This window comes from Pantherophis guttatus, chromosome 1, assembly GCF_059756535.1.
Source record: "Pantherophis guttatus breed Tessera chromosome 1, ASM5975653v1, whole genome shotgun sequence".
Taxonomy (NCBI): domain Eukaryota; kingdom Metazoa; phylum Chordata; class Lepidosauria; order Squamata; family Colubridae; genus Pantherophis; species Pantherophis guttatus.
Genome location: NC_142063.1, coordinates 175,580,243 through 175,603,011, shown reverse-complemented (window position 1 = coordinate 175,603,011; position 22,769 = coordinate 175,580,243). Strand labels below are relative to the sequence as shown.

At 43.9% G+C, this 22,769-nt stretch overlaps 1 protein-coding gene and 1 pseudogene across 4 annotated transcripts in view; both read left to right on the top strand.

The window, feature by feature from the left end:
• The window catches only part of ERBB4 (erb-b2 receptor tyrosine kinase 4), a 1,174,706-nt gene that overhangs the window by 371,426 nt on the left and 780,511 nt on the right, over positions 1–22,769 (top strand). The gene's annotated exons all lie outside the window — the stretch shown is intronic.
• LOC148116638 (uncharacterized) lies at positions 1,444–16,437 on the top strand (annotated as a pseudogene).

Sequence of the window (22,769 nt, the reverse complement as noted above, 5' to 3'; positions counted from 1 at the left end):
GTACCTCCGAGACCGTCTTCTGCCACCAATAGCCTCCCACCGACCAGTTCGTTCCCACAGAGAGGGTCTCCTCAGGGTGCCATCAGCCAAGTTATGTCGGCTGGCGATGCCCAGGGGGATGGTCTTCTCTGTGGGAGCCCCAGCCCTGTGGAACGAACTGCCCCTGGAAATTCGTAAGATCTCTGACCTCCGGGTGTTTCGCTGCGCATTTTCGCTGTTGTTCCGCCAGGCCGGACTATCAACACAATAGTTTTAATTTGGGGTATTTAAATTCATTGGGGTTTTAAATCTGAGCCACTTATTTAATTATTTTAAATTTTATATTGTTGTTTTGTCTGTGTTTTTAAATAGGCTGTACACCGCCCTGAGTCCTTCGGGAGAAGGGCGGTATAGAAATAAAATTATTATTATTATTATTATTATTATTATTATTATTATTATTATTATTATTATTACTTTGTTAAAAAAATTCTTTTTAGTAAATGAGGTTTGCATCTAAAGTAGAATCTGGTGACTTGTGTTAGTTCTTTACTCCTGATGCAGCAGCTACTCTTTAAAATTGCATCTATATACAATATGTTGCTTCTTTAGACATTTATTTTTCTGTACTCTTAGTTCTAAAAGTGACTGTCAAATCATTCAGAATATATAATTGCAGATGCTTCCTAATTTCATGGTTTCAGTTAAATAATAGAAGAAAGGGTACATTGGAGAAATGCTTTGTTGTTATTAATGGCAGGACTTTATCTGCTAATCCCAATGATTATACTCTTACCTTAGAAATACTGACTGCACTTAATAGGAATGTAATAAAGATGAAGCTTCATCTAGTTAATCAGTGGCTACTTTCTCCAGCTGAAATAGAAATAAGGCTAGGTCTTGCTATCACAAACAGCTCCATATACTTTTGAAATATAATGTGTAGGGATTTCATTGCTCTGTTCTGTCAATAACGAAATGCTCTGTGCAGAGATGGTCACTCAGATCTCTTTCTGTACCAGATTGATATAGTCATATGGGGAAATAGTCTTTGGTTCCAAGTCCATATACTGGATCAAATACATTCATTTGTGATGCTTGCCTCCATGAAATGAAATCTGTTGAAATAAGATAGATGGAAAGTCAAGTAATCTTACTCAGTTTTTTTATTGCTATTGTACTAGTAACTTTGCTCAATCTCACTGCAGGCAGATTCAATGTTTCACTTGAAAATAAGAAATTATTATTTTAATAGGGAGACCTATGCTTGTTTTATGGGTATATGAATTTGATTGTGGGAAGGGTTTTTTTTCTTATAAAATAAAGGAGAATAATCAAATATTTTATTTACGCAGATACATTTATATGAAGGCCAGCTCCAACTCCAAGGAAACTGCTTCAGACAATCCTTTGCGATGGCAGTTGCAATAGGGAGACATCTAGGGGGTGATTGGGTTGCAGAGCATGTATAGAGCCGCAGAGGAGGAAGGTCCGATCCAGAACTTCCTCCCGGTCCTGAGACACATAAGGATGAGCAAAGGGGAGAGCAGAGGAGGTCTGTGTGGCTCCCTGGGAGGCAGGATGTTCCCACAGGTGAATTCTTACACCTGGTGGGGATTCCTATTTTACAGCCATCACTAGCAAGTGATTCCTTATTGGGAACTACCACTGTGATATCTGGAACTCTGTCCATTTGCACCCTGAATTCCTGCCTGTACCTTCAAACTTGTACCATCTGACACCTTACCCATGACCCCGAAACCTTTGGATTGTGCCCTGATGGCACTTCTAATTGTGCATTTTTTAAATGACAGCTATAGTATGAGTGTCCTTCAATATATAAAATAGGCAGAATTTCTGTATATGAAGAACCATTACCCTGGCTTGCTTCTGCATCTGGAAATGGATTCCAGCTGGCATTTTATTTATAACAAAAAAATATTGACTTTGTGGGAAAGTTTTTAGTTGGATCATTAAATTGGAAGAGGCTATTTTAGTCCATCAAGTCCAATACTATGTTCATTGTAGGAATCCAAATTAAAGCACCCCAGTCAGTTGACTGCCTGGCCTCTATTTAACACATCCAGTACAGTGGAACCTCAGCTCTAGATAATAGCATCCAATTATTGAACTACTTTGACTATTAGGGTTTTTTTTTTTCATTGGAAAAATAGAAATCTCCCTTTTTGTAACGGAAATCTATTATTGTGTGTCCCATACTCTAGAATGATGGAGAGAAAATCTTGGTACTGTTTGGCATCCTTTCAGTTACTTAAAAATTGCTGTCATATTCCCATTTTCTTCTCTAAGCTAAACATTCCCAATCATAAAATACCTTCTTGTAGGATGGTTTTTGTTCCACTAAGTATAAAACAGATTCTTCTGGGAATCTGTTTTAATGTATCTGAGTTCAAGTGTGGTGGTGAGAACTAGATAAAATAATCCTAGGTGGTAAGCAAACAGTGCAGGACAAAGGAGTATTACATCACTTGTAACTTGGGGTCAGCAGTTTTGTAATATGTCCTCCCAGAGGTCAGTCCCAAGCTTGATTATTCTGATTTGTCAGATGTAAGGCAAATATCAGACTGACACAGAGAGAATGTGTGGAAAGTGAGGGAGTCTTTCTATTTGGGCTCTGCTTAATGGCCATAATCTTGATAGAGAAGAAATTCCTGAAACTGTTGCTGAGGGAAATTCTATTTTGCTGTGCACTTCTGTATGAAAGTTTCAGTGTGTTCTTCTGCCCAAAATGGTGACAATCCCAGCTGGGACAGCTGGAGTAAGTAGCCTGGCTTTCTTATGGAGTCTAGGATGTTTTCCTTTCTGGGACAGCATGCATCTTGTATATCTCCAGTTGAAGACTGAAGTGGTACAACCTAGCTCCGGACTGAGCTTTTCTACCTCCATGTAAGTTAGATCTTAAGGAACATAACTATTTATTGTTTTGCAAATGTAAGGAAAGAGGGTTTTTTAAAATGACCATAGGTTTTAGAGCCCCAAACAAGATTTAATAATGATTTTAAGTTTCAATTAGAAATTGAATCCCTTTCTTCTTAAAAATTATATATTTTCCACAATACTCTTCCATAGTTCATTAAATCAGTAAATGAATTTAGCAGGTATTAGTTTTGAGCTTCATTAATTGTGACTTGTTTTTCATTATGAGATAATTGTCAGTTGCAAAACATAAATGCTGCATATCTGACTGGTGGCAAAAGTTTCCAAGAAGAAGGCAGAGAAAAGGGCAAAACACTCAGTTCCATCCTTCTTATACAGTTTGGTTATACAGAATAACAGAGTTGGAAAGAAACCTGGAGGTCTTCTGGTCCAATCCCCTGCTCAAGCAGGAGACCATATATTTAAACATTTCAAAACGGTAACATTTTGTGCCCACAGATATTTTCTTTAAACCTAGGTGGAGAAAAATGCAGGGAACAAGAGGGGGAGGGGAATCATTGGGGTTTTTTTTGTGTGTTTGCTATCATATGCTGTTGACCTGAAATAACATGAGTGGATTGTGAGTGATGAATGATGGAAAAAGTTCCTTTGTTTTGGAGTTCATTTCTAACTGGTTTCAGAATCAATCAATATTAGTGATCCAGTGCTAAAATATCTCATAAGATGTGTAAGCAGCTTATGGTCTGGAGGCTATGCGCCAATGGACAGAGTTCGTGAAAGAGAAATGGTATCTTATTTTTGAGTATTATTAGTGACTATTATTAGTACTATTATTGAGTGAAATTAGCATTCTTTGCCTCATCAAGGCATGTTGCAGGTCTAAAAAATATGCGGGATAATGTGGGCATAAATAGCCTAAGAAAGGATATAGAAAAATAAGGGGGGATGGAAAAGATGCTACTTAACTCATTTTCCTTTCTTCTGTACAAAACCATTCCCATCTCTGTTTTCTCCTCTGCACCACCAATGTAAATGACACTGTCATTATCACTAGTATGATTTTTACTTGTTTGGTACTTTTTCTGTTATTTACTGGGCAAAAGGACTAAATAGCACATTGCATTGATTCTTGAGTGAGATGCTTTTTATTGCCTCTCATGAAGACAAACTTCAATTTCGCTGTGAAGAAGTTTCTAATATAAATGGGCTATAGATCAGGAAAGCAGATGGAACTGCAAATGAAGGGCTCCTGTGGAGTAGTTCAGAGAAGCCTACAGCAAGAACTGAAAGCCTGTGGTCATCTGGGATGGGCACAAAAGAAGTCTGCCCACATGGCTAAATCTAGCATGGTGGATTTCCTGCCACAACCTTTTTAGAATTCAGTTCAGGTCGGTTATCTTGCCTTCAAGTACAATTTCTCTTTTTTTTTGACTTTGCAAATTGAAATTGCATAACTGAAGCAAGGCATCAGGTTCAAGCACTCACATGGAGCCGAGAGAGCTTCCTATATTGGAAACGTACCCACTTACTTAGATTTGGAACCTAGGCAGAATACTATTCTTTCCTGTTTCTCTTTATATATGATGGGTGCTAGTAATGTAAGCCATCAACCAGATTCTAAATTCATAACGTATCTACATGCATATCACAAAGCAGTTTAAAAATAACTTCAGAAATAGTAACAGCATAAGATCGTTTTAAAGTTATTACAAATGCTTGTTGGCATAAAGACTATCTTGGACAATGACTTTTGGGAATAGTAAAACCTTGAATTGATTAATTGAGGGGAAGGGGGAGTTTCTGAATTTATTTTGTTGGTATATTGTTTTAACATGCTTGTTCAGTATATAATGTAGTAATTAAACAAATGATGTGAAAATTGATGCAAATACCATTAATTATGGCAGTTGTTGAAGGAGGTAAAGTAAAATTTCTCTTGTTTCATCTGCAATCCTCTATATGGAGATCTGAAGAATCAAGAGTTTCTATATAAAGAATTGCCTTTGAAAATATTTCAACAGGCTCAGCCTTCAACTGCCAAACCTGATTTAAGTTGGTTGACTGGGTTATCGTTTACTAATGTATCTTTGGCCTTTGGCTATAATAAAGATTCATCTATTCACTTTTAAAAAAAATTTCTTTAGATTAAAAAAAAAAACATTTCTGACAACTATTCCCTGATATCTGGAATAATACCATATTTCCAATTTCTCAGAATGATTCTTTTAGCTACCCTTCATGCAGTGGTGAAATCTGAACCGGTTTGCCACCAGTTCGCTGGCCGCGCATGCGCGCTGCATGCCAAATGTGCACTGCATGATTGTGTGCAGTGCACACCAAATGCATGTTGCGTGCACATGCACAATACATGCCAAAAGGAGGCTTGGAAATATAAGTAGGGCAGCGAGGTGGGGAGGATCAGTTGTGCCGCACGATTTAGATTCACTAGAAAGCTGGATTTCCTGCTTTCTGGTGATTTTCATTTTTTTTTTTTAATTTAATTTGTATACTGCCCTACTCCCGAAGGACTCAGGGCGGTGAACAGGCACAGAATAAAACACATAGAATACAAAAATTAAGAGCAGAAGTAAAATCGAATTAAATCAATTTAGCCCAAGACAAATTTAAAACCCCAGATTTAGAACAAATTAAAATTTACATTAAAATTTACATTAAAAAAGAATGGGAAAGGTTAGGCCAGACCAGCCTGGTGAAATAAAAAGGTCTTAAGAGTGCGGCGGAAGGTGCGTAGATCTGGGATCCTCCATATCTCCGGGGGGAGCTCGTTCCAGATAGTAGGTGCCCCCACAGAGAAGGCTCTCCCCCTGGGGGCCGCCAGCCGACATTGTTTGGCCAACGGCACCCAGAGGAGTCCCTCTCTGTGAGAGCGTACCGGCCGGTGGGAGGCCATTTGCGGCAGCAGACGGTCCCGTAAATAACCAGGCCCTAAGCCATGGAGTGCTCTAAAGGTGGTAACCAAAACCTTGAAGCGCACCCGGAAGACCACCGGGAGCCAGTGCAGCTCGCGCAGGAGAGGTGTTACATGGGAGTGCCACGTTGCTCCCATAACCACCCGCGCTGCCGCACTCTGCGCCAGTTGGAGCCTCCGGGTGCTCCTCAAGGGGAGCCCCATGTAGAGAGCATTACAGTAGTCCAGGCGGGAAGTGACGAGGGCATGAGTGACCGTGTTTAAGGAGTCCCAATCCAGAAAGGGACGCAACTGGCGAATCAGGCGAACCTGATGGAAAATCCTCCTGGTCACAGCCGTCAAGTGCTCTTCTAAAGACAGCCGTGAATCCAGGAGGATTCCCAAGTTGCGAGCCCTCTCCGTGGGGGCCAGCGATTCGCCCCTGATAGTCAGTGATGGCGTCAACTGACTATATTGGGACGTCGGAAACCACAGTCACGCAGTCTTGGACGGGTTGAGCCTGAGCCTGTTCCTTCCCATCCAGATCCGCACGGCCTCCAGGCACCGGGACATCACTTCAAGGGCATTGTTGGGGTGGTCCGGGGTGGAGATGTACAGCTGAGTATCGTTAGCGTACTGATGGTACTTCACCCCAAAACCACGGATGATCTCACCCAGCGGCTTTACATAAACGTTGAACAGAAGGGGTGAGAGGACTGACCCTTGTGGCACCCCACATATGAGGGGCCTCGGGGTCGACCTCTGCCCCCCTGCCAACACAGACTGCGACCAGTTGGAGAGAAAGGAGGAGAACCACCGCAACACGGTGCCTCCCACCCCCAACTCTTCCAACCGGTGCAGCATGATACCATGGTCGATGGTATCAAAAGCTGCTGAGAGGTCTAATAGGACCAGGACAGAGGAGCAACCCCTGTCCCGAGCCCTCCAGAGATCATCCACCAATGCGACCAATGCCGTTTCCGTGCTGTACCCAGGCCTGAAGCCTGAGTGGAACGGATCCAGATACGCCATTTCATCCAGGTGCTGGGGGAGCTGTCGCACAACCACACTCTCAACAACCTTCGCAACAAAGCGAAGGTTGGAGACCAGACAATAATTTGACAACACTGCCGGGTCCAGGGAAGGCTTCTTGAGGAGAGGCCTCACCACCACCTCTTTCAAGGCGGCGGGGAAGTCACCCTCACCCAATGAAGCATTTATAATCCCCTGGAGCCAGCCTCGCGTCATCTCCGGGGAAACCAGCACTAACCAGGAGGGACACGGGTCCAACAAACATGTGGTCGCATTCACTCTCCCCAGAATCCTGTCCACGTCATCAGGAGTCACAGGATCAAACTCATCCCAGATAACATTTTAAATACCGGTTACTAGTCAGAAATACCGGTTCAGAGGAACCTGTAGCTTTTTTTTACTACCGGTTCACCCAAACCAGTAGTTTTTATCACTACTGGTTCACCCGAACTGGTGCAATCTGGTAGCATTTCACCACTGCCTCCATGCCTATTTGCAGTTATGGGCCTGCCATACATTGCCTAAGAAATTAGGGTATCATTCTCCAATATTGATTCTAGCTTTTCAATCATGTGTTTCAGCTATGAGTGGTTTGAGTTCTGCTATTCCTAAATCAAAAAATAATGATGAAGATGGCTATAAAAATGCAGAGGCTGGGAATGTTAATTTAACTTCATTTGCTGTTTGGTACTTCCATCCCTCTCTATTCATTTCAAAGCTGCTCTGACAAAAACAATAGTAAAACAAAATAATGAACAGTGACATGGCATTAATTATCCAGTTGATAGCAAGTGATTTTTTTTAAAACTAAAAACCCCAATTAACCAAACATTGAAATAATGGTCAATTAACCAAAATATAGATTAAAAATTCCAATGTTATTTTTATTCAGAAACTTACATAATTTAGAATGTTACTTTTGGAATTCTTTCTTATTTTAATTAGTACTGATTAAAATATTTTAAAGATTTAATTCTATTTGTTTTCAAATAGAAGGAGAGTAAAAGTTATATGAATGTTTTGCTTAGGGCTTTGCTCAGATTTGGTTTTCTTATGTAATGAAAGTTATAGTATACAGTATGTGTTTAAAAGTTAGTGAATTTCTTTGAATGTTCAGTATTTCTGCATCAATATGACTAAAACATAGTCCTGAAACTATGTCATATAAGGCTATGTCACTTAAATAGCCACTTTAGGAAGCAAACATCTGTGAAATCCTATCTAGATCCTTTCTTGTCTTACCCTTTTTTCCTCTCTCTTTATAAGCTCTGCCTGTACTTGCTTATGAACTGATATATTATCATAATTTTTTAAAATCCTCATAAAAAGTATTCCTGTTAGAAACTGATTTATTTCAAATATGCAAGAACCTATGGAATTGTTCAAATGTCTCCTAATAGCTGAAGACATGAAAGAGTGATTGGCAAGCAGGAAAGAAACCTTGACACCTGAGTTCCTTTTACTATGATACACACACAGCAAGTCAAGGATAGGCAAAAAATGAACACAGAAAGATTATAGCTGTGTTGTGCTGGTAAATATTTAAGAAGTGGCTCAGCCACTGCTGCTACTACACTCTTAGGCTGTGCTGATCAGTGCACTTGGCATAAAGGTTCAGATTTGTTCTCAATTGGCTTGGAAAATTCCAGAAAATTTAACAATCAGTTTTCACAAACTGGTATGAGCTGAATTTAGCAGACCATTGGATTATACTAGAGTAAATTTTAGAATAGGCATTCACATCCTGAAGCTTGAGGAGGATTTTCAAATAGTATGGGGTTCAGTCTCCAAAAAGTTATTAACCAATTGCAATTTTCAATGCAACAGAAGGGTAAAATGTGTGTGTATGTGTGTGTGTGTGTGTAGAAAAAAATTATATTAGCTGTTTAATTAAATCTAAATGGGATTAGAATCAATTCAAAGCTTATGGGCAAAAAATATAGGCCACAACATAGAATTGGATAATTGGGACAAATTATGGACAGAAAACCTCAAACTGACAATGTTGATACCATACAAAGAAAACCTTTACAAGATGTTCTACAGATGGCACCTCCCACCGGCACGTCTGGCGAAAATGTTTCCAAATATGTCACCAATGTGTTGGAAATGCAAGGCACAAAAGGGGTCATATTACCATCTCTGGTGGTCATGTAGAAGAGCACAACATTACTGGCAAGAAATCAAGATAATGATCGAAGAAATAACAAAACAGAAGGTCGATATGAAACTGGAATTTTTTTTATTTGGAATGATCACACCACAACAGACTAAAGAGATAAAATATCTTATTATTCATATCCTGACAGCAGCATGCATAGTATACGCTCAAAACTGGAAATCAGAATTATTACCAACAGAAGAAAAAATAATTGCAAAGATAACAGAATGTGCAGAAATGGACAGACTCACAAAAGAGCTATAAGAGAAAGAGGACACTGATTATTATGCAGTCTGGCAAAGATGGTACTCTTGGCTAGAGGGAAAGATAGCATTGATAAAATGATACTTACGTAAAATCCAATCAAGAAATGTAGACAACCACATAGGAGGAAGACCTCATGACTGTATATATAAATACTTAGAATGATTAATAGAATGACATATAGAAGCAATAGATACTCTCACATAAAGAAAAATTTAAAAAATAGAATACAAAGTCAAGTCTTGGACTTGTAAAAAGTAAAAACAAGTAAGCACATAAAATAGATTTTCAATAGAGAAATAGAGGTGAAACAGAAAATAACCACTGATGCAATAGTTTTTTTTTTAGAAGTTAGCCAACAGGCTAAAATAATGTTAGTTTGTTTCTCCTTTTTGCATGTATTGTTTTTATGTATATGTTTGTAAGTATTTTTGTCTTATGTTTTTGTTTAATAATAATTTTTTTTTAAAAAAAGAATTAATTCAAAGCTACTTTTGATTTGATCCTACCTGCTTTTTGAAGGGCACTTTTGAAGTTTTCAGAAGTGCTCAGACTGAGAAGATACATTAATTTCTAACCTAGTATCAGACACACCGCCATCTTTTTTATAGTTGAAGGAAGGAAGCAGAATAGTTTAATAAACAGGGACCATCCAATAAGTTAATAAGCTGGTAATATTCACTTGCTTGGCAACTGTACTGAAGGAAAAGAGCCATGATGGCAAACCAGTGGCATGTGTGCCAGAGGTGACACACACCACCCTCTCTGTGGGCACAATAGCTGTCACTCCAGTTCAGCTCCTCCGTGCATGCATGCATGCCTCCCGCTGGCCAGCTGGTCTTCGGGTCTCTGCCGCGCATGCTTGGGGGCAGGGCGTGTGCGGGGCGCATGCAGGGGGCATGCATGCATTGCATTTTGGGGGGTTGGGTGCGCATGCTTGCATTCATACGCACACACGCACACTTTGGGCATTCCGGAAAAGGTTAGCCATCACTGGAATAGAGGATAAAAATCCTACCTGTGTCCTTAACAGAACAAGAAAGGTTGAGAATAGCATGCAATAGTATTCTACAGAGAACACAGAATATGATAGGCCTTTCTTTGTTTTTTTTCCCCCAGTTCCTAAGCAACCTATAACCAGAGCTTGTAATACGTTCTACACCCTGAGTGACCATTGTTATTATACTGAATAGAAATTGACCCTTAGTTTATTCTGAAATGGATTCTCTGACACTGCTATCTCAACAGAAATTTGAAGTTTCCATTTGAGATTTGAAACAAATGTGAATATTTTCTTTCATGTCCCAAGAAAGTGACATGGAAATTTCACCTGTTTATTATAAAGCAGGCAGAGCAACACCAGGGAATATAAGTCAGATAATGATTTGATCATTTTAAAAACCAGCTGGTACATTTTAGGCTCATTCCTTGGATTTGTTTTCCATCTATACAAAATTATAATCCATGTATATATGAAAATGCAGTTAATTAACATGACAATATATGCAAAGGAATCCTAGAAATTTGAAACAAGAGTGTCCTGTAATTCCAATAAAAGGCAAGGACTTAAGTAGGTTTGCCTTTCACTAGTCTTCATTTCTACACTTTAATTAGGATTTATTAATTATGCTGATGCTGAATTAATGCTTTTCAAATATATATTTCTCTTTGTTGATAGCATGCTAGGCTCACCATCTAGTTTTGTGATAAAAGACTGCTTATATACTATATTTGGCATCACGATATTAAGGATTAACTAGAAATAAACTTCATAAAACCAAACATTTATATATTTTTAAATGGATGTTGAAGTAACATACAACTTGAAAAGAACTTGCCTCTCTGTAACTGTTAGCTCACCAGTTTCTTTTGTTTTGTGGCCAAAACAATCAAATCAATCAGAATAGAGCTGGAAGGGACCTTGGAGTATTCTAGTTAAATTCCCTGCTCAAACAGGAGACCCTATACCATTTCAAACAAGTGACTGTCCAGACTCTTCTTAAAAACGTCCAGTGATGAACAACCTACAAGTTCAACAAGCTGTTCCACTGGTTAATTGTCCTCACTGTTATGAAGTTTCTCCTCAATTTCAGATTGCTTCTCTCCTTGATTAGTTTCCATCCATTGTTTCTTGTCCTGGTCTCTGTTGCTTTGGAAAAGAAATTGACCCCCTCCTCTTTGTGGCAACCTTTCAAATACTGGGATACTGCTAATATGTCACCCCTAGTCCTTCTTTTCTCTAGACCAGGGGTCTGCAACCTTAAACACTCAAAGAGCCATTTGGACCCGTTTCCCACAGAAAAGAAAACACTGGGAGCCACAAAACCTGGCTGGGCGTGGCCAACTCAATGTCACTCCCACACAGTCACAAGACACCCCCCCCAGCCACACCTACCCAGGTTTTTATGGCTCCTGGTGTTTTCTGTGGGAAATGGGTCTCTCTCTCTCTCTCTCTCCCTCCCTCCCTCCCTCCCCCTCCCTCTCATTTCTGTTTTTCTCTTTTTCCTATCTCTCTCCCTTTCTTTCTTTCTTTCTTTCTTTCTTTCTTTCTTTCTTTCTTTCTTTCTTTCTTTCTTTCTCTCTCTCTCCCTTCCTTTCCTTTCCTTTCCTTTCTTTTCTTTCTCTCCCCCTCTCTCTATCATTTGTTTCTCTCTTTTCCCTCTCTCTCATTCTCTCTCTCCATCATTTTCTCATCTCTCTCTCTCTTTCTTTTTCTCTCCTTTTCTCATTGAGCATGGGGCCAGTGGTCAGGAATGGGTTAACTCCTGTCTGATGTCCTAGGACCGAGTCTGTAAACTGTTAAGATCCTCCTCTTCCTCTTGCTTCCCAGCTTTCAGACTCGGTCTGATCTGGATGGACACTTTTTGCTGAGCTGCTCATTTCTAATCGCTTTACTCCCACGCTATTTGCTTGTATTTTCCAGTGTGGAGGGTTTTTGTGCTCGAGCCCACTGAAGGCTGCTTGCCGGCATTCCGGGGCTGGGGGCTCCCAACCTCTGGTTCAGCCCTCCCCCTTACCAGCGTGAAGGGCTCAGGCCTGATCCCTCTGAGGACCATGTTTGGCGGTATCTGCAGGAGCCTCCTGATTTTACTGGTGGCAGGCTCCTTCTTTCCAGTGTGAACAACTTTGCCAGAGTCCGCTGAGGACCATTGGGGATCCCCGGCATGTCTGTCAGCTGACAGACTCAGAGCGGCATTCCTGGGCTTCGCCCATACGCCTAGTGGCTCCATTTGAGGGATTGGAGGCTTCCATCCCCCCCCCACATTGCCTGGCACTCGTTAGCGTGGCGGTCGGCTCGCCTGTGGGCGCAACGCTTTGGCCAGCAGCCTGCATCTCCCCTGCAGCCTCTGATGATGACGAGGGAGCCAGTAAGATCATTCCCCCCCAGGGATCGGGGGCACCATCCGGCCTGACAGGGACCTTCCTCAGCAAATTCCCCTTAGCGAGGGCCAAGTTTGTTGGTTGCTGTAAGGAGGCTAACCTTCAGAGCATTTTTGCTTCATTTCAATTGCACGCCGGCTGCCATTTTGGGCCAGCCGCGTGCTATCTTAGAGGCCTACTTCGCCCCTGGAGTTTCAAAATGGCCGTTGCCAGGTCAGACAGATCTTCCAAACATGGAAGACAGCACACAGGGAGGTCGCAGGCCCTTCACAACCCGGCCCATCCAAACAAGGCAAGGTGTCTTCTAAGAGCAAGCAGCCCTCAAGAGCCTCAGAGAAGGAGGCTCTAAAGCAGCACAAGGCCATCGAGAAGGCCATTGAGAGGGCAATTAAGGAAGCCTCTCAGAGGGAGGTCATCCCCCCTCACCAGGCTCTCAACCCCTGCACTCCTGAAACAGCTTCGCAAGCGTCTGCAACCACCCCGGTGGCCCAGCCCCTACTCCAGCCCTGTCTCCTGATGTGGAGACATCAGGATGGGGGTTGTTCCTCCATCCTGGTCCTACTTGACCTCTCAGCAGCTTTTGATACCATCGACCATGGTATCTTACTGCAGTGACTTGGGGGGTTAAGGGTGGAGCACTGTTTTACAGTGGTTCTCCTCCTACCTCTCAGGTCGCTTGCAATTTGTATGGGCAGGGGGGGCAGAGGTCCACCCCGAGGCCCCTGACTTGTGGGGTACCTCAGGGGTTGGTTCTCCCCCCCTTACTCTTTAACATCTACATGAAGCCGCTGGGTGAGATCATTCGTGGTTTGGGGTGAGGTATTATCAGTATGCCGATGATACTCAGTTATACATCTCCACTCCAGGCCACCCTGGGGATCCCCTTTCCGTGATGTCCCGATGCCTGGAGGCGGTGCGAGCCTGGATGGGTAGGAACAGACTCAGACTAAACCCCTCCAAGACTGAGTGGCTGTGGATGCCGGCACCTCATGTTCTAGAGGTCCCATCACTTTTGATGTGGGGGGGGAGGTACTTGCCCCAGTTGAAAGGGCTCGCAACTTGGGTGTCCTCCTGGATTCCCAGCTATCTTTAGAAGACCATTTGACGGCCGTGACCAGGGGGACTTTCACACAGGTTCACCTGGTGAGCCAGTTGCACCCTGTTCTGTCCCCGTCCCCACACACACACACAAACAGCCAGCCGGGGGTTAAAGAAGTACTCGGCACACACAAGGTTCATTATCAGGAACTTGGCAGCAATACGGTAACCGTCTGCCAAGTGCTTTACTACAAGAAGAGGGAGTGTTCCTCCACCAGATAACACCAACGAATACACACAGTTTTCAAAACAGTCCAGCTCAAACATGAAACCTTCAGCAGATTAGGCGTTGTACAAAGTGACTAGCCAGAAGTTAGCTTTGTCCGTCACAGAATCTAAATGGCCACCACACTCTCTTATATAGCCTGTGGGGTGTGGTCCAGTGACTCAGCTTAATCCCTGGCACGCCTCCTCATCTGCTGCAAACGTTTATCTCGCCTTCGTTGGCGTGGATCCAGGAACGACTTATCCCCCTCATCGCTGTCATTGGAGACACCTGGCTCCTGGTCAATCTCCTCTCCCTTGGCAGACACCTAAGGCATTGCCAGAGAGGAGGGGCCTGGAGAGGGAGGCCTGGCCGGCTCCTCTCCTTCATGTTCGGAGCCTTCTTCCTCCGATAAGATGGGCTCGGGGGTCAGAGCACAACACACCCTTTCTGGGACCGAGATGCCCTTCGCATGGTCACTCATGCCCTGGTTACTTCCCGCTTGGATTACTGCAATTCCCTCTACATGGGGATGCCCTTGAGGTGTACCCGGAGGCTCCAGCTGGTCCAGAATGTGGCTGTGTGGGTTGTTACGGGAGCTCCTCATTACTCCCGTGTAACACCTCTCCTGTGCGAGCTGCACTGGTTACTGGTGGTCCTCCAGATCCGCTTCAAGGTGCTGGTACTTAGCTATAAATCCCTACATGGCTTAGGTCCAGGGTACCTGCAGGACCATCTCCTGCCTGCCTCCCACCATCCTGTCCGCTCTCACAGGGCAGCTCTCCTCAGGGTACCGTCGACCAGACAATGTCATCTGGCGACGTCCAGGGTAGGGCATTCTCTGTGGGTGCCCCTACCCTCTGGAATGAGTTACCCACCAAGCTCCGGATGGCGCCTGATCTCTATTCCTTCCGTCGAGGCCTAAAGACTTGGCTATTTCAACAAATGGGCTGATTCAGATTCTTGGGTTTTATTGTTTATTATTATTTGATTTTAACTGGTTTTAATTCAGATTTTTATTGTATGTTTTTGCTTGTGTTCACCGCCCTGAGTCCTTTGGGAGAAGGGCGGCATATAAATACATGCAAATAAATAAATAAATACATAAATATTTGGCTTCCCGGCCAATGGGATTAGTGAACTGCTCTTTGGGCCCCAATCTGAGACTTCACCTCATTGAGCCGCACCGCAGGGTATCCAGTCAGGAGCTCCAGTGGCAAGCACATCAGGGGCCCTCGAGGAAACTAGGCCAGTGCCTCAAATCCCCTCGGAATTGGCCTTTTACATCCAGAAGGCTATTCAACGTGGCATTGCATCTGAGATGCAAAGGAGGATATCCTCCTGGGTTTCTGATCTTTCCACGGCTCATGATTCTCAGTCTCATTTGTCAGTAGACCAGGCCCCCTCACATGCTCCTTCACAGGTGCAGGCATCTTTGGATGCTGCATCCAGCCATGATTCGTTGACAGGGGAGGAGGTGAGAGAGCAGGATATGTCTGAGGATGAGGATTTGTCTCCAGATCAACCATCCTTCGTTGGGCTATTCAAGCCTCAGCTTTTCTGTTCATTCCTGCACAAGGCGAAGTCCACCACCCGCCTGGGGATTACCCGTCCTTTACCAGTCTCTTCTGGGGAGGAGGTAGGTCCCTCAGTACCCTTGTTTGAGGAACCCACCTTTGAGGCCGAGGATATCCTAGCTCCCAAATTATTCAGGGATGTTGTCCAGAGACAGTGGGCTACTCTGGTCTCTGGTCCCAACCCCAACACCTCCGACAGGCACATGTACAATGTAGCTTCTGACCTGTCATCCATCCTTCAGGTACCTACTGTAGACCCTCCGGTGGCTGCTCTTTCTTCCCCATCTGTCCTCACAGGCCCAGAGGAGAACCTTCGCCCTGAGGACAAATGTTCAGAGCATTCCGTGGTCAAGACCCACCAGGCAGCTGCTTGGTCCATCAAGGCCTCAATGGCTGCTTCTTTTTTTAATAGGGCATCTATCCTATGGTTGAGGCAGCTCCAGGAGCGATTGCCTATAGCAGACACCAGATCCCAACAGGACGTGAATAAGGTTGTGGCTGCCCTGGAGTATTCTGTGGATGCCACTCTGAATGCCTCTCATTTTGCAGCCAAGGCCATTGGCTCTACAGTAACTACCCATCGCCTGCTTGGCTCCGCCAGTGGCAGGCTGATGCTAAGACCAAATGGCGCTTGGCCTTTTCCCCATTTGATGGCAATAAGCTCTTTGGAGCTCCTCTGGAACATCTCCTGGTTGAATCCAGGGATAAATGCCTGGTTCTTCCAAGCATGTCCCGCAGGGCTGAGCCCCGGCCTTCCATTTCCTTTTGTTCCTTTCAGGGGTCGGAGGGTGGCTATACCAGGCCAAGGACTCAGAGATATTTCCCCTCTAGGCAGGGACACCCCCAGGACAAACAAGAGGTTCCCGGGCAGAGAGGTCCCAACAAACGTCCCTTTCGAAGCAGACGGGGCCGCCCCTTCTGCCGTTCCTGTTGACTGCACGTCTGATCCTCCCATTGGCAGCTGCCTGGCTCTATTCACCAGCCAATGGGAGTTGATCACCTCGGATGCTTGGGTCAGGGTGACGGTCAGGTCAGACGTCTCCCTGGAATTTCTGTCCACCCGCCCGACTCGATTTCTCCGATGCCCCCTATCGCGGGATCAGATGAAGCGGCTCCTTGTGGAATCAGCCATGCAACACCTTCTCAAAATTCAGGCTGTGGAGCCAGTTCCACAGGACAAGGCTTTTATTCTCGCCTGTTCATGATCCAAAAATCTTCTGGGGGATGGAGGGCGATTCTCGATCTCAAGCATTGTCTATTGGTGGTTCAAGATGCAGTCCCTCCAGACCATCTTGGAGGGCATCAAGGAGGGGGATTTCCTCACATCAGTCGACCTGATGGAGGCTTATCTCCATATTCCCATTCACCCGGCCTACCGCAAGTTTCTCAAGTTTTGCCGTGCAAGCGGTCATTATCAATACTGTGCTCTACCTTTTGGTCTCTCCTCGGCTCCCCGAGTGTTTACCAAACTGATGGCCACGCTAGTGGGCCAACTCTGGACACTGTTGATAAGTTCTATTTAGACAATCTCCTTATCCAGTCCAATTTGGAGTCGCTGGCGCTACAGGACCTGAGGATCACTCTTCGGGTCCTGCGTGCCCATGGGTTTTCCGTAAATTTGGTCAAGAGCCACCTGATTCCGATGACTCACATTCAATACCTGGGAGCGATAATAGATATGGTCGAGAGCAAGGTCTATCTTTCTCAGGACCGCCTGTCCAGCCTGCAGTCCCTGGTCAGGTCTGTCTCCCTGGCATCACTTTCCCAACTATTCGGAAAGATGGTGTCGTGCATTGGCATCGTGCCGTGGGCACAGGTACACTGCAGGGCTCTGCAGTGGTTCCTTCTCCTGTATCAGAAGCTCCACCGGGGTTCCTCCTACTGCAAGGTCCACCTTTGCCTCCACTGGTGGGTTTCCCCGGCAGCTCTCAAGGGGCGGGAGTTCAGGGAGCCTCATTGCCTCGTCCTGACCATGGTTGCCAGCCTTCATGGTTGGGGAGCCCACCTGGCATTGGCCATGGCATAGGGCCGCTGGACCCAGGCTGACCTGGGTCACAACATCAATTGGCTGGAGCTTCGGGCCATCCATCTCACCCTCCGTGTGTTCCAGAGTTGACATATTTTGGTTCGGACAGACAACGTGGCTGCAAAGGCCCATGTAAACTGACTTGGGAGGACCCATTCCCGGCACCTCATGCGAAAGCTGAGATGTTGGGCCTCTGGGTGGAGACTCATCTGAGGTCCATCTGGGCCTCTCACATATCAAGGGTGGCGAACGTGGCTCAATCGAGCCCCAGTGGACCATGGGGAGTGGAGCCTGCACCCGGCCTTATTCCGGGAGATTACAGCTCGCTTCGGCATCCCGGAGGTCAATTTCTTCACCACCCAGACCAACCGTCAGACGACGAGATTCTTTTCCAGGTATCCAACACCAGGGGCAGAGGGCGTGGATGCTCTCCACAGCCAGTGGCCTCCTGGACTGCTTTATGCCTTCCCCCCGCTTCCCTTGATCTCCAAGGTCATCAGGAAGTTGTTGGGAGAGAGGGCAGAACTCATCGTGATCACCCTGCATTGGCCTCATTGTCCCTGGTTTGCGGACCTGTTGGCTCTTTCAGTGACCCAGCCATGGTGGCTCCCTCCAGACAGGGTCGTTCTCAGCCAGGGGTCGTTGGTCCACCCGGACACCTGGTGGCTCCAACTGACCACCTGGCACTTGAGCGGCGACTGCTGAGGGGCTGCAAGCTATCTTCAAGGGTCATCACCACCATCCAGGCGTCTTGTTGAGCCTTGACCACACGCATCTATGACTCCACATGGCGGACATTTGCAGATTGGTGCACCAGGCAGGGACTAGTCCCTACAGTGGTGTCTACGGAGCAGGTCCTGGACTTCCTCCAGGACGGCTTCGACAAGGGTTTGGCACCTAACACCCTTCGAAGGCAAGTAGCAGCCCTTTCTTCTATTCTGTCATGTGGCTCTATGGGCCCCCTTTCCAGGCTCCCCCTCATTAGTCAGTTTCTCCGGGGGGGCGACCAATCTCTGTCCCCCTCCACTCCATCGGTACCCCACCTGGGCCATGACCTGGAGCCCATTCGAACCACTGCGGGAGGTTGGTTTATGATTCCTGTTGTACAAAGTGGCCTTCCTGGTGGCCGTTACTTCGGCCCGCCGGATCTCGGAGCTGGCGGCCCTTTCCATCACGGCTGACCTCTGTATTTTTCACCCGGATAGGGTAGTCCTTTGCCTGGACCCTTCCTTTCTGTCCAAAGTTAATACGCCATTCCATAGGGCCCAGGAATTGGTGCTTCCCAACTTCTGCCCCAATCCAGCCCCTCCTTTGGAACGGTCATGGCATACCTTAGATGTCCGGAGGGCTCTCCACATTTATATTAACAGGACCTCTTCGCTTCAGAGAATGGGAGTCTCTCTTCATCTCCTTCCAACCAGCTACTCTTGGCCACAAGGTTACCTCTACTACACTGGGGCATTGACTTCGAGTGGCTATCGCTAAGGCCTATGAGGCACAGGCCTTGCCCGCCCCTCACCACATTACAGCTCATTCCACTTGAAGTGCGGCCACTTCAGTGGCATGGGCCACCCAGGCTTCGCTGGAGGAGGTCTGTAGGGCTGCCACCTGGTCGTCCCCTTCGCTGTTCATCTGCCATTATAAATGTGACATCTGTGCCTCGGCAGAGGCGGCATTCTGCCACCGTGTTCTACAACAAGTCCACACGGGGTTGGGCTCACCAGACCGGGCTGGTCCCTCCCGTTAGGACCTCTGCTTTGGCATGTCCCATTCCTGACCGCTGGCCCCATGCTCAATGAGAAAGGGCATTGTCTTACCTGAACACTCATTCTGTTGGGCATGGGGACAGCAGTCAGCCCCACCCTGGTTTCTCCCAGTGCCGGTTCGTGACATGTGGACTAATGTTGTTGTTTCAGCTCAGCGTTTCGGTCTGCCACATCCTCCCTCATCAGAAAGCTGGAAAGCAAGAAGAGCAAGACTTCTTCTCTATTAGTAAGAATTAGATCTAGTATAGCTTTTCTTCTAGTTCCTCCTCTACCTTTTCGATGACAAAATTGTCAGCTAGGTTGGTTAGGAATCTGTTTGATTTCCCACTTGCTGCAGAGTTTGTCTCCTAGTTGACTATCAGGGTAATTAAAGTCTCCCATTTTTACTACTGTAATAATACTGTGGTGTATTTCTGTGGTTATTTCTTACATATATTTGTTAGTTAGCAGAATATAATCAAAACCTGGAAATATATATTATTGCTAACACTGTTCATTTAAGAGTCAATGTTAATCATTGAAATTATTGAAAAGCATGCCAAACTCTGACAGAGAATCTCTCTCTCTATTGGATAATCTTTGGATGTGGAAAATTCAAGGCTAGATAGGTTGTAGAATAAATAGTTTACAGAGCACTCTGAATGGTCTATGTGTTCAAGAAAATACCAATCTATGCCACTAGGATTTATATAGATAGAAGTTATTGGATTTCAGTTCACACAAATAGACTTTGGTATTTCTGTGAACTCAGCCAAATGCAATTTATTCAATGTCATTATAAAGTTTGTTGGTATGTCCCAATTATGAGCAACTTAAACATTTCTCATTTTGAAGAGCTACCATGATAAATTATCATCAGAATTATTGCTTATTTGATAATACCTCTTCCTAAAATACATATTTTATATGCTTTTATCTGCATTAGAAAATACAGAGAAATTTGAAATTCAATGTATAACTTAATTTCAATTCACATATTGATTCAAACGTACCACATTTGATAAGGTTAATATTCACATGCAAAGTGAATGAATTTTACATCCCTAAAAGACTGATTTTGTTTAGAATTTGAAAATAACAAGTGTGTGCTTTTCTGTGCTCAGGTAACAGCATGCAGATCACCCTTGATTCAAATTCTTCCCTTAATGAACTAGATGTCAGGAAAAAAATAAAATAAAACCTAGTTTGAAGATCTTCCTGACAGACATTTTTTATAATACTATGGCAGTATTCTCAAAATTATTTTGTATGGAGAATTATCATGTTATTACCATTAGTATTATATTGGATAAAAGTCATCTTCAGTATTAAGAGGTAATTATTAAATACAGACTGATTTTTCAGACTGGGAACATAAAGAGATTTAAAGATTTGGGTGAGAGAAAGCCTCTAATTCCTCTTCTTGCACCTTGCTGTTGCTGTCAGCAACTAACTATGCCTCTCATTTCCTTCATGAAGCATCCTTTTAGTGATGATTTTAAAGTTGTTTATTAGGTAGTCGAGGTTTTCCAATTTGTTACCCTCCAGGTTCATTGGGTTACAAGTTCCAGAAATTCTATTGTACTCAGAAGACCACAAGTGGGGAAGACTGAGTTAACTTAAATTCTGTATATTAAACATGTGTATGTAGACTTTTGGCATTTTGAATTGTTCTTACAAGTAGAATATATTTTCAATGTTTTCAGAGGCCATTTAAAGGGAGGATTTAACCATTTTCAATGATATATAACTCACAGAAATCTGTTTTGGAAGTAGATGGAATTCTATAAGGACCTCTTAGTGAAGTTTGTTTATCTCCACAGTTGTCTGGTAATACATAACACTATCTTATGGTCCTCAAGAGGATACATTCAATCATTGGTACATAATTTCAGTTGCAGATGTTGCATTTCTTCTTCTAGGACAGAGGATCTCTGAACAGCACCCCCATGTTTTATTATACTGTGTAATCATCACTGTCTTCATTTCAAAGGCACCTGTTTAACATTTCCTAAGAACAAAATATATTTGTATTTAGTGTACCTTCATTACCTCAACGTAGTAATGAATCTTTTAGTTCTGACCATATTGTTTATATTTACTTTGCTGCTTGCCAGCTGCATTGTTCCAAAGATATGCTATGTTCAAGAATTTTTAGAAATTTCTAGGATTTTGACATACTATGTAGATATATAAATTTAAAATGAGCTGTTCTTCCATAAAAACATTATCACTAATAAATACAGTCACCTAGCAAATGCAGACTGGATATTGAGGTAAAACGTTCTGAGTAAAAATGCCATGTAATAAAAGAGTCAGATATGGAAAAAACTATTGTTGATATATTTCACTATTTTTTTCTAAACAATTGCTAGTTTCTCTATTCCTCATGAAAAGGCAACTATATTTCTATACATAGAAATTCAGGGATTCTTACTTAATAGTGTTAAAATGGTGGGAAAACACTCCCAAAATATATCCTATGGAACAATTTAATTATTGTGTTTGGTTGCAATAATGAATGAAAAAGACGATTATATAGAAAAATAGCCCACATGAGAAATCAATTTGTTTTACAAGCAATCAGACAAAGAAATTTAATAGGTGAAGCTTTATCTGGAAAAGAGAGGGGGGAAATCCTTACAGCTGGATACACTGTTAAAAAAGGAGTAATTATATAAAATTGAAACAGCTTTTCATGGGTAATCTGGGATACAAACATGGATGCTAGCAGTGTTCCAATATTTGAAGGGCTTCTACAAAAACGAGAGAGGTCAAACAATTTTCCAAAGCACCAAAAGGCAAGACAAGAAACAATGGATGGAAACTAACCAAGGAGAGAAGCAACCTAAAATTAAGGAGAAATTTCCTAACTGTGAGGAAAATCAATCAATGGAACAACTTAATTGCCTAAGTTATGGGTGCTCCATCACTGGAGACTTTCAAAAACAGACTGACAACTATTTGTCTAAAATGGTTTTAGTGCAGTGATGGTGAACCTGTTCAGTACCGAGTGCTGAAAAGGGAGCACGCACACTTTGCGCATACTTCGCACGTTTGTCTGGGCTGCAACCCAGAAGAGGAGCTGCCCAGGCACATGTGCAAGCCTGAAAATCAAGTTCTGGTTTCCATGCCGGCCAGCTAGTCTTCTGGGTTTCTGGTGCGTATGTGCACGTGATGATCAGCTGGCCGGCGTGCATGTTCACGCAGGAAAACAGAAGATCAGCTCTTCCACTTTCCGGCACTTCCGCATGCAAAAAGGCCAGCGCCAGAAACTCGGAAGAAGAACAGGCAATACCGTGCAGGCGATATGGCTCCGTGTGCCACTTTGGGCACACATGTCATAGGTTCGCCATCATGGGTTTCAACGGGGGGGGGGGACTAGAAGACCATACAAATCTATTATTCTACATTCTATGTTGCTATCTTTCACCTGCAGAAGTAATCTTGTTTCAGATTTGTTTGTGAAGGTGAAAAAAATAGAATAGAAATTAT